The sequence below is a fragment of the Poecilia formosa genome, unplaced genomic scaffold (assembly GCF_000485575.1).
Source record: "Poecilia formosa unplaced genomic scaffold, Poecilia_formosa-5.1.2 Scaffold47, whole genome shotgun sequence".
NCBI classification, from domain to species: domain Eukaryota; kingdom Metazoa; phylum Chordata; class Actinopteri; order Cyprinodontiformes; family Poeciliidae; genus Poecilia; species Poecilia formosa.
Window position 1 is genome coordinate 1,015,961 of NW_006799986.1, and position 9,914 is coordinate 1,025,874.

The 9,914-nt window shown below is 39.8% G+C and overlaps 1 protein-coding gene across 6 annotated transcripts in view; it reads right to left on the reverse strand.

Annotated features, from left to right (window-relative positions):
- pcbp3 (poly(rC) binding protein 3) overlaps positions 1-7,791 on the reverse strand; it is a 67,004-nt gene extending 59,213 nt beyond the window's left edge. For 3 of the 6 annotated variants that reach the window (XM_007552271.2, XM_007552269.2, XM_007552268.2), the window contains exon 1: positions 6,888-7,788. The gene's annotated coding sequence lies outside the window, so the exon portion shown is untranslated. Of the gene's footprint in view, positions 1-6,887 lie in introns of all 6 variants that reach the window. The other 3 variants (XM_007552272.2, XM_007552270.2, XM_016671614.1) reach the window with 2 other exon arrangements.
- Between the last annotated feature and the right edge of the window lie 2,123 nt (positions 7,792-9,914).

The following is a 9,914-nucleotide window of genomic DNA, read 5'->3' on the forward strand; positions in this document are numbered from 1 at the left end:
GCTTTAGCATTAGCTTAAGCTAAATACCATGTTGGTATAGCTCTTTAGCCTTAGCAGAACTAATTTTATCAGTGGTTTTAGAGTTAGCTTAACTAACTTTTAGCCAGTCAATAGGGTGAAATAAAAAGAAGGAAATTAAATATTTTCATAATCACTGTTTTTGTGCTCGGGACAGCAACTTTAGACCTCACTGTAATGGCAGCTGCTTCTGCTACAAGAGGAACAGTCCCAACAATGATTGACCCCTCAACTGATGTGTCAGTCATCAACCCATGTGACTATTTAACACAGTAAATAGTCCTGGCTGTGTCTGAATCAGCGCGTCGCCGATCCGTTCACTCTCAGACAACAGGTTTGCTCTCTGCAAGAGCTGTCACTGGCTTCCCACTTGCTCAAACGGAGAATGAGAAAAGTGCAGAAATCAGAATGGGAGAGCGAGGAGCTGACGTTCATCACTCGAGTGCCGAGGCTTAGCCTAAGAGGCTTGAATAATCAGTATGCTAAGCTGTCAGGGCGTGCGCTCACACCTACCACACGCTTACCAACTCCTGGGCGCTTTTTAATCAAAAAAACGCCAAGAGGCAGCCGACAGCGCCGAGAGATGAGCTTTAGAATATCTGTTACACTTTTCACTGACATTAACAAACATAAGCCGCAGAGACGCCTGTTTTTTTTCGGTTTCCTCTACTGTCTTGTTTCATGTGCTTACTTCGTTAAATACTGTTCAGTTCCTGTGGTTAAATGTTTAAAACAAATGTACTTCCTGCATGCAGAACTCCTGCATTGGCCTGCAGAACCTCATTGTGGACTCAGAAGGCTCCATTCATCATTTGAGCTGAGTCATCTCAGAGAAACAGTTGCAATAATGGATAAATAATCGCGCTGCATTCACACACGGTGACGTAGCTGCACCCTGTCCGAGCTGGGGGCATTCAGAGGTCAAACCTGTGTGGAAAGGAGAGCTACCACTCGTTTTCGACTCGCTGCAGGAAATGACCTTCCGTTTAAAGTCAGTGACAATCTACAGATGATTCCAAACTCATCTCTGAATACTTATACAAAAACAAGGCGTTGTGTCGCTCCACTATCAGCTGATCAGAGCTTCCTTGTCATCTCTGCTGGAACTTTAAATCCGAATGACGTTATCTGTTTAGATCGAAACGGGAGACTGAATCCGACTCTGCGTGTAAACTGCAGGAAGCTTCCTCACTGCTTATCAAATGTTAAACATCTGCGGATCTGATGCGATGCCAAGTTCACCTCTTCCTCATGATGAATCTGCTTAGTATTTAGTCTTCAGGCAGATGACTACCCAACTCTTGGTAACTGTCACTCTACAATCTGCACCGTTAGCTCACTAGTGAAAGAAATACTTTCACGAGGATATTTTTATTATTTATTTTTTTATTTCATTACAATCGAAAAAACTGTATCTGATTTAAAGAGAATAACTAAAAGATAAAAAATGGTTTAACTTCAATTTGCTTGGCTAATTTCACTATTTTCTGTAAATTGAAAAATCAATATTTCACCTGCATACAATAATCAAACATGAAATAATTAATTTGTTTCCCATGAAGAGATGGGGTTGTACAGTCTGATAACCCCTTTAATCTTGTAGATCTGCATTTTACCAATGTATTTCTTTTAGCACATGCAAAAATGAGCTAACGGTAATGATCGTGCAGTGACGGCAACCTTCTTAACTTTACGTAGTTGAATACAAGCTACCATTAGCACTGCAGCAAAGAACAATCAGTTTTAGCTTTATTTCTGTGTAAAAGCAAATACTATATCTTGAAATCATCCCTGCTCATTAAAAAATAATAGTTGAAGCTTCAAGGAGGAAGGAATGCCTCTCCTTCCCGTCTTCCCTTTCAGTTGATGGGTCAGCCGTTCTCCAACAGAGCAACGCTGTAAACCTAAAAAACAATCCTTCCCGACAATAATTCATACCAGAAACCAAGGACCGGCGGTGCGAGGCATTACTGAAATTGAACGCGGCACCTTCTAAAAGTCGAAGCCATCCAGGAGAATTATGGTTGGTGAAATCTGAGGACCGTCCTGTCGACGAGGAGCAACAGAGTGATGTAATTTAAGCTTGTGAAGGTTTCAGAGATCAATCAGAAAAGATGGAGGGTAAATGAAGGCAGAAGCAAACTAGTGCAGTAGCTCCAGCCTTCCCTGCTGCTTCCCCAGCACCACTCTGGGTGGTGAGGGATGGTCATGAACAGGCGGCCCCCTCTAACCCGGCTGCTATTTTTATACCCGCTAATACAGGGGTGGAAGGAACCAGCTTAACCAGTGAAGTGACGAGAAAATATTGTCGTTGGCCTCGACTTCACAGCCAGTAAAACCAATCGTGCGAACATGTTGAGGAAAGCTGAGGCAGAATTAGCTTTGTTATTTTATAATCAACTTGGAGCTCCAATAGTGTAACCCTGGACACCCTGCAGCCTGTGTGTTTTCATCACAGTCCATCAAGTTTATTTGTATGGCACATTTCAGCAACAGGACAGTTCAAAGTGCTACGAGTTCAAGTGTTTACATCATAAAAACAAACAATGAACAACTGAAACATTACATTTTTCCAAGTGCCGTCATTACTGACCAAAATGTTGGTCAATGTTTCATTTATTATCATGTGAAAGCATCTTTAACAGCTGAGCTTTTGGTCCAGATTTAAAGGAAATCAGGCTGTTTTACAATTTTCCAGAAGTTTGTTTCAGATTTTTGCTGTAAATCTATAATAACGTTTAATATCTATTTTAATAATGTGTACAAATGCAAGGTTACAAAGAGTCTGCAAATGCAGTTTCTGATGAGGAATCACATTACAGGTGCAGATATAATCGATTCTATAAAGAAATGCTGTTGCTTGTCCTGGAAATCCTGAATCACTTCAAAATGCTCTATTGATTTTAAAATACATTTACGTTATGCGTCTCTGCCGCTCCTATTTACGAGTATATAGCATTATGCTAGTGTCCTCGGCCATGATTCTGATATTTTTATTTAGGAAAAAGCAGGGCAGCTGAGCTAACCTACTACTGGTAACTTAAGCTACAGAATTTTATGCACAAACCTATTTTTTAAAATAGAAACCGATGGAACCTTACAGAATGAATATATATATGTATATTTGCTTACGCTTGTCACATAATTTAAGCAGAATCTCTAGACCGTTTGAATAAAAATTGGTTTCTGAATTCTATTGTGACCCTAAAAACTGGTCTAGTATCAGTAGACACTGAAGACTTGCATCTCTAAATGTAAATAGGACAACTCCGCATAATTAATTTCCACTAAAAATGGCAACTTTTTAGTCTGTTGAGGTCAGAAAAGTGTTTATAAGCAAACACTGGACAGACAGTGCAGGTCTATCTGTCCAAGCAGGTTCACCCTGAGAGCAGGATGCTAACAGAAGTCTCTTCTTATGGTGCATTTGGTTTTCTCCAAAAATGGCGCTTCACATTAAGGACAAACATCTCAACTTTGGTCTCATCTGTCCCAAAGATTCTGACACAAAAACCTTCAAGTTTCTTTCGGGTCCAGTTTCACAAACTTTTGCAGCCAGAACAGTCTTTCTTGGTCAAATTTTCCAAACTATTTAGTCCCACCATGACCTTCAACAACTCCGTCCCGTCCACTTTATTTACATCGGATAAATTCACAATGAATGTCATTTTCTAGATTCTTTTCAAGAAAATATGTACAAAAAAACCTAAATTTTACCGATTTATCTTAAAGGTACATTACAATCATTGACTTGCAGTCCGTTCTAGCACCAGACAGTCTAATTTAATTTATAGGGTTATTTTTTTGGACTTGGAGCAGCCCAGTCAAAGTCCTAGCTTAGATCTTATAGAAAGTCTGCAGAGGGAGCTAAAGATTAGGGTGATTACTGAAGTTAAACAATCAAAGCACCAAAGGAAACATGCAAAAAGCTGCTCACAAGTAAGGGACATTCACTGCAATGCTAACAAATATTTCCCTGTTGATTATTGGTAAAGGTTTTCAGTTTTTAATTTAAAGAAAACAGGCTTTATTAAATTAGATGAAAAGCCTGAAAATACATTGATTCAGATGGTGTCAGTATAAATCTGTGTGGATAAATGGATAAAACTTGCACTTTATTTAATAATTATGTTTTCCTATTATTTTGAATTTAAATAAAACCAAACAGCATCTTTGCCCCCACACAAAACGTTATTTTAAAGTGAAACACATCAGTTTGCCAACAGGAAACGATCCGTTTCAGAACAGGAAATGGATCCTGTTGGACCCCAGTCAACCTGGACAAATTCATCCTTCAAAATAAAACACTGGAAACAAAAACAGACTTCACCTCCCTTCAACAGCAGAAAAATGGATTATCACAAATTTAGGGGACAGATACTGTTTGTCAGTCTGTCTCCTGTTGATCCTACTGCTGCCTGTCATAACAATGACTGTTTCAGTTGGATTAAAGCAGATTTAACATCACTAAAGCAACAAAACAAGCCCTAAAACTGGATTATGTTGGCCTTTCAAGTTAAAGCCCAAATACACCCTTCAATATAAAAGCCTCAGTATTTTGGGGGGTGGGGAGGTTAGGGTTTATTATTTAGTCTGGATTTAAAGAACAGGTACGAATGTCCTCATGGGGTCTAACGGGGATTATATGGGCCTTTCAAAATAAAAGCTTACAGAGAAAATAACTGATTAACGAAGAGGTTTAGGATTCCTGGTCGACTTGAAAATCAGAGCAGATGTGATATAGAATAACACAGAATACAATATACTGCCTTTTTGTGCCAGAAAGTGTTTTAAAATTATTTATCCACTCTGAACAAACATTTGGAAGCGGATGTGGTTTTATTTCGGTTCTGTACTTTCAGTATTTATTGCCTTAAAAATATTTAAGGGTTTTGCTTACTTCTGTTTTGCAGTTTGGATCTGCCGCCTCTGGTCTTCCTAGTAAACAAACTCAACACAACAGCTAAAACTCAGACATTAATCAATGCAAATCAATTAAAGTAAACCGTTAACCTCGTTAACCAAATTTTTAATTTTGTTGCTCACTGGACTCTGAAGTTTTGAAAGTTGATTTGGATCTGATAAATTAAGCATCTCAGCATGAGTCTGTCTTTATCAAGCTAACCGCTGATTAAAACGTAACGTTATATCACTTTGCAACAGCTACCATCAAACTCTGAGCCAGATCCTTCTCAGGAAACTCCCGCCACATTCGGAGCGCTGAGCCGGGCCAGCGGGAAAACCGGAACGGTTCGAAAAGGCCAGGACACAAAGAGCCAGCTGCCTTCCTGCAGAGCCGTGGCTCTGCAGGAAACGTGGCTCACGGTTCGCTGTGGGCGTTTGCTAATAGTCCAGCTACGTCACATAAGGGCAGAGCTCTGAAGACACGTCTTTGACTTAATCCAGCTTCCCTCAGTGTTACTAAAGTAAACCTGCTCGCTGTAAATTAAATACACAAGATGGAGATTCAACTGGAGCTTCATGAGGCTCAGATTACATCATAAAATGTCAAAAATAAAAGGAATTTCAGCCAAAGAATGGTATACGGAAAATAAAGTATTGGTTTAATCTAAAATTTCCAAGAATTTATTACTCCAACATGTTTTAAAATTTACATTGACTCACTTTGAGCATCTCATGTTTCGCTCATTTACAGTGACAAGTGGTCAGTTTTCCAGCTTATCGGCTGAACCTCAGTCTGAGAGGAAAACCTTGTATACAGTTAAAATAACTTTATACATAACCTTTATATTAATGAATGTTTAAAAATATTTTTGCATTAATTTAGATTTTCTCGATTTACATTTAATTTTAAATTAAATAAATACCTAAAATCTAATGTTACAATGTATTACACTGTAATCATAGTTTTCATTTATTTCATATTTTAATCATGAAAAATGAGTAGTCTAACTTTATTTAAATATAAATATTTTCGTGTAATTACAAGTAAAATTTAAATATCAAATATATAAATGTATTTAAATAAATTGCCAAAAATTTGAAAAGGTGATTTTTAATGTTCTGAAATTGTTATAATGTATAATAAGCATAAAATTAAAGGTGGATGAGTGAATGTAACAAGTGTAATAAAATTCAAAATGGCAAAAATCTTACTTTTTCATTCATTAATTTGTCTGCAGGAATTTGAAGCAGCTTTTTTTTTTTAGTTTTTGCTGTAAGGTCCAATTTTCAGATTTGATAAAGTGGCTTTAAAATCTCTTGGCTGGCAGTATTGATGTCTAAAGCACTTCAGTATAATCACACACACGGTCTCTCTCTCTCTCTCTCTCTCGCGCACACAGCGAGCACTTCCCCTTCCTGGTGGAGTGCAGGATGTGCTGCTGAAGAACTAAGCAGTTTTTCTCCTCCCTGCTGCTGCCAGGAATGCTTTATGAGCCGCGTTAATATCGGCGATCCGCTGCCAGAAGGATTGCCTGATTCAATCAAGCGTCTCACTGCCTTGTAAAGTCATTACGCTTTGTGCAACGTCATGCGTTCTGGAGCCGACCAACAGCCCCGTGTTTTATCCCGCCGTTTGGAAGTGGCCGCAGCTTCTCCAGGAACGGTAAATAACCAGGAGAAACAGAACCTTTTCCTACTCAATCGCTGCTCCTGGCTGAAAGTTGGAAAATCTCTGGGAATGTGCATGTGAGGAAGTTTATATCGGAATATCAAAGGGAGGAGGGAAAGCACTGTGACCTCACTGACGGCATCTCCTGGAACTGTGTCACTTTACCAAAGGGAAAACTTGGACTGTGCATCCGAAAAAGGCAAAGGTGACATGGAATATTTTTGGACAAATAGTGTAAGAACTCCCAAAGAAGAAAAGCAATCAAGCGCTGAAGGTTGGAGAAGCAGAGACTTACCTGTCAGGGTGGTGGTTGGTGGGACGGAGAAGTGAGGAGAGTCAAAGGGTCCCGGGGTGGTTCGGGTGGAAGGGGGTCCCGGTTCGGGCTGGAAGCAGGACTGGAGGGTGGTCCAGGTCAGGGGAGGAAGGATGGAGTGACAGGGAGCAGGGGGGAGAAAAATAAACGCCGCTTGGCTCTCCCTCCCTCTCTCCGTTCCTTCCTCTCTTTAACTCTCCTTCCGACACACACACTCACACACACTCGCTCAGAGGCAGAACGCTGAAGCCACTCAGATAAAAGCCAGAGAAAGACTCTACATTTACAAGCTCAGCTACAGGAGCAGGGGGAGGGTGCACAGAGCTGCCCCTCCCAACCTGCTGCAGCCGGCCAATGGGTGGAGGCAGACGGGAGACGAATCAGCCAATCACAGCAGGGACAGCCAGCCTCAGCGCAGTCGCTCATATCCAGCTGGAACAATTAGAAAGTAAACAGAAACATGGAAAGCTGCTGGTCTGAAGGAAGGTGAACGCTGGATGGTTTAGTTCTTTATTTACAGCCTGTAACTGAGAGATCACCGGTTTCTCTCCAAGATGAAGCAAGTAGAGGAGCCACTATACCACGAACGCTTCTACTTTCCCTTAACATAGAAAGTACTCCTAGATCAGCTCCTCTGTTTCTCTTTGTGACTGGTCTCTGTTTTCTCAAACTCCCAGTCGGTAGTGGCAGATGAGAAAGAAGGAAGGAGAGAAAGAAGGAAGGGACAAAGATGGCAAGGAAGGAAGAAATGGACAAAGACAGGAAGAAAGGAAAGAGTGAAACTATGAAAGGAGGGACATAGGAAGGAAAGTATAAAGAAGGGGTGATGACAGGAAGGAAGATGGACGGGACTAAAACATGATGATCGGAAGGAAAGAAGAGACGAGGATAAGAGAAGGACAGACAAGGATTAACAGGAAGGAAGATGGAAGGGGCTAAGATAGGAAGAAAGAAAAGGTTCAAGATAGGAAGGAAGGAAATGTTCAAGATAGGAAGGAAGGAAAAAGGCACAACTACAAAAAGAAAATAAAAGCAAGGTAAGAAGGAAGAGGCAATGATGGGAAGGACGAATGGAAGGGACTAAAGTAAGGAAAATGAGGGGTGAGGCGAGGATAAGAAGAAAGGGAAGCAGGAAGTAACTACAACAGGAAGAAGGAAGGACGGATGCAGGGGCTGGGTGTTGGACTGGCCAGTCAAAGTGCAGTTGAGGTCAGAAAGCTCCAACATGGAACCAGATCTCCAGTGGAAGGAAAATCTGTTGGATTGACTGATTTCTTTAACAAACAGAAAACAGAATCAGTTTCCTTTAAAGCTGCTTTACCATAGATAACCATCAATTTCTCATGATCACTAAAACTGATCATGAAAATAAACAAATCTCTCCAGCCATGTCTTCATTCAGGGCCTCTTAATATTTTAAAGGTGCCGACTAGACTCCACTATGGAAAAGTCAAAGTAATATTGTTCTTATGTGGTTGCAGGTCTGTTTGTTTGTTTGTTTGTTTTTTCTAATTTCTGGATTGATAATTTGGAAAGGAAATGAATTTCCCAGTAGCTGTGGACGGTAGCATCCACAGCGCAGAGAGTAAGAGGAGGCCCAGACTCCAAAGCAGCGCTGCCATTTAGAACGGCACAGTTTACCGAACAGAACCGATACGAGGCCCGTCTGTGTGTCAGCGGGAGAGGAACAGACATAAAAAATTCATCAGAGGATGGAAGGAGATGTCACATCGAATATGTAGCCGACTGCACTGATGACTGGGAGCAGTCAGCTGTGTGAGGACGATGGAGCAGCTTTAAACGCCATCCTGCAGACCAGCCAGCCAGGAGAGAGGAAGATGCAAACATGCTGGAGATACTCATCTGATTTAGAGGTGGTGATAAAGTGGCTTTAGCATTTCTTTTATTAGATAAAAACACTTAAATGGCAGAAGATTCAAAGAGAGGGTTAAAGACAATGAGCTGTGTTACATATGTGATTAAATGTCAGTTAGCTGTGGTCTTTAACATCTCCAACTGGAAATATTAGCATGTAATCAGAAGTAGCACACTTTAAAATGCAGTAAAGTAAAGATGAGACACTTATTGATACAGCAGCTTATTTAAAGCAAAAATTTAACAATTAGTGAAATTGTATGATAAATTTCACCTGAACCTTCAGACAGGACGGAAATGGTAGTTGGAGGAAAACGGGCATTGGTTAAATTCAGATCAAACAAAAAGTTTAAAGGAAATTAAAAACCTGCAATAATCTGGAATCAAAAACACTTCCGTGTTTGCATTTTAGTTTTCTTTTGTTTTCAGATTTTCTTATTGTTAGAATGACCTCATGTTCTTTCGTAAGCTAAGGATAGAAAAGTCACAACAAACTATCTGATTGTTACCTGGTTGTCAGGTTAAGTTGTTGACATCAGTGAACACTTCCACTAATCTGCTGATGCACTAATAGTGGAGCTAATTTTTTAGAGCTCTTTATTCATTTGTTCCAGATAAATTTTAGGTGCTAACTTACTTGACTGTTTCGAAAACTTTCAATTGAAGAAAGTTAGGGTTGAAGCCAAAACATCTGTGTTGAAGTTTTGGTGATCAACTGTTGGTCCTTTAGCAGTATTTTGCAAGCACAACAATAATGTAAGGATAAGTATTACAGTATCCTGATAACTCAGGTTATCCATTTCCTTCAGCATCACTGCTGCATCCGAAGTGCACAAAGAAACGTTATCACAGATCCTTTCCCCCAGGAGTTTGCTTCTACCAAACTCAGCAACTGTTTGCATCTTTTCTGTTTACAGTTTTTCTATTTCTTGTAGTCTGTTTTTGTTTTCTGTGCACAAATATAAACATCTTGAACATGTTTTTAAATTTCCTGCTGAGTTTCACATACCTTTTGATCTGAATGTTATTTTAAATAAAATAACATGTTTCTATTTATCTTTAACTTTATTTATATGAAAAAAGACAAAGTAAAACCAGAAAAAAGTAAAACAAATCATCATGCCTGTTGACATG